This window comes from Lupinus angustifolius, unplaced genomic scaffold (assembly GCF_001865875.1).
Source record: "Lupinus angustifolius cultivar Tanjil unplaced genomic scaffold, LupAngTanjil_v1.0 Scaffold_577, whole genome shotgun sequence".
NCBI classification, from domain to species: Eukaryota; Viridiplantae; Streptophyta; class Magnoliopsida; order Fabales; family Fabaceae; genus Lupinus; species Lupinus angustifolius.
In genome coordinates this window covers 59512-62005 of record NW_017727913.1, presented here as the reverse complement: position 1 = coordinate 62005, position 2494 = coordinate 59512, and positions in this window count along the sequence as shown.

Here is a 2494-nt window from a genome sequence, read left to right as displayed (position 1 = left end):
CAAAATCCTGGCTAAGTTGCTCGCTAACAGATTACGGCAAGTGCTTGGGGTTGTGATCCTCAATGAAATCATCTATGATACTAAAAAAACTAGTCAGCAGTGTGCCATCTTTAAAATCGATTTTGAAAAAGCTTTTGACTCTATTTCGTGGAGTTTCATTGATCATATGATGTCTCATTTATGGTTTTGTCAGAAGTGGAGGGATTGGATCATGGAATGTTTGACTACTACAACAACGTGTATTTTGGTCAATGGTAGCCTTACGGAGGATATCCATCTCCAACGTGGTCTGCGCCAAGGAGACCCCCTTTCCCCTTTCCTCTTCCTTATTGTGGCCGAAGGTTTGTCTGGTCTCATGCGTGAAGCTAGCTCTCAAGGTCTCTTCACTCCCTATAAGGTGGGCCTTCATCATATTGATGTCCCTATGATCCAATTTGTTGATGATGCAATTGTAATTGGTGACTGCACTGATCAAAATATTTGGGCTATGAAAAGTATTTTGCGGTTGTTTGAGTTTTCTTATGGTCTTAAAATTAACTTCAACAAAAGCAAATTACTTGGTATAAACGTGACTGAGGACCATATTCAAGGTCTGGCTAATTCCCTTTATTGCAAGCTCTCCCCTAACTCTTTCACTTATTTAGGGATTCATGTGGGTGTGAATCATCATCATGGTGCCACTTGGAAACCTCTTATTGATAGGATTCGTACTAGACTATCTTCGTGGAATTTGAATCAGATCTCTTTTGGGGGTCGCCTCATCTTGATTAATGTTGTCCTCTCAACTCTCCCTGTTTACTATTTGTCCTTCTACAAAGCTCCTGTTGGTGTTATTCGTTCGATCCAAAAAATTCAGAGGGATTCTATTTGGGGTGGGATAGAGAGTCATAGAAAGATCCCTTGGGTTAAATGGGACAAGGTGTGCACGCCTAAGTCAAAGGGTGGGTTAGGCGTTAAAGATATTCATCTCTTCAATCTTGCCCTTCTTGGGAAATGGAACTAGCGTATGCTCACTGAGAAGGATAGTTTGTGGTGTAAAGCTTTGTGTTCTAAGTATGGTCAGAATTTTGCTAATGTTAATGGGATTGAGCCTTGGTCTTCTTCTACTACCAAATCTTTTTGGGCTAGGGATCTCAGTAATCTTTATCCTACTGGGTCTGATAACAATCATTGGTTTTGGGAAGATATTACTCGTCGTGTTGGATATGGGTCTTCGACTAGATTTTGGCATCATAACTGGGTGTGCCCAATTAATCTGTTCTCCAGCTTTAGAAGACTTTATTCTCTCAGTGTTAATCCGAACGCCCACGTTAGTGAGTTAGGAAGTTGGTTTGAAGGAAATTGGGTTTAGAACATTTCTTGGAGACATAATATTTTTATTTGGGAAATTGATCTAACTGGAACGTTTTTGCAGGTAATTCAAAACACTATTGTCCAGGAAAACGTTCTTGATTCTTGGGAGTGGCGCCATGACAAATCCAACCTATACTCGGTCAAATATGCTTATGACCTTCTCTTTCAGCATCATCAACAACCTTCAACTCGTGATATTAACCATCTTTGTATGCTTTGGAAGTCAAAAGCTCCCTTAAAAGTAAAAGCTTTCGCGTGGAGACTTTTTCAGGATCGGATCCCCACTATTGATGCTCTTCTCAAGAGGGGAGTTTCTATTGCACCTGGAGCGGGAACCTTATGTCCTTTTTGCATGACCAAGATGAAAATTCTCAACATCTTTTCTCCTCATGTAACTTTACTTATTCAGTTTAGCAGCTTCTTTATAATTGGTTGAAAATTCACACAACTCTTCCTCTTCAGCCCATTCATCATTTTACCAATCACATGTGCATGATACCACACAGACGTTATTTGAATCATTGGAATATCATTTGGCTCATTACTATTTGGGCTATCTAGAGGTCTAGGAATGACTTTATATTTAATTCAGTGCAACCTACTCTTGAGAAAAATTTTGAGTCTGCTAAGGTTACTTCTTGGCTTTGGATCAATGGGAAGAGGGGCAAAGGTCAGATCACTTTTTTGGACTAGATAGAAAATCCCATTTTTTTGTCTTGATCCTGTGTTGTAATGGCTTTTAGTTTTTTTTCTTTTTTTATCCTCTTCTTTTTCTCTTGTAATTATTTCTTCTCTTAATAAAATCTTACCTTTTGCTGATAAAAAAAAAGCGTCAAACCTAGAATAATAAACACAAGTTTGCAAGCTCAAACTTAATAGATAAACTCTAGAATCCACTAGAAAGAGAAAACTCTCAAATTTTATTAATGATAATAATATGTTTCACATGGCTACATCCCTAAAAGTGTTTAAATACTAAACAAAAATACTAAAAGATACTGAAAATATAATGAAAAGATACTAAAAAGATAATGAAAAGCTAATTGCTAAAAATATTAAAATGATATTCATTTCCCACGAGCGATTTTGTCTTCAATACATGCAACCAACCTTCCAACATCAATTTTATTCAAAAAAAATG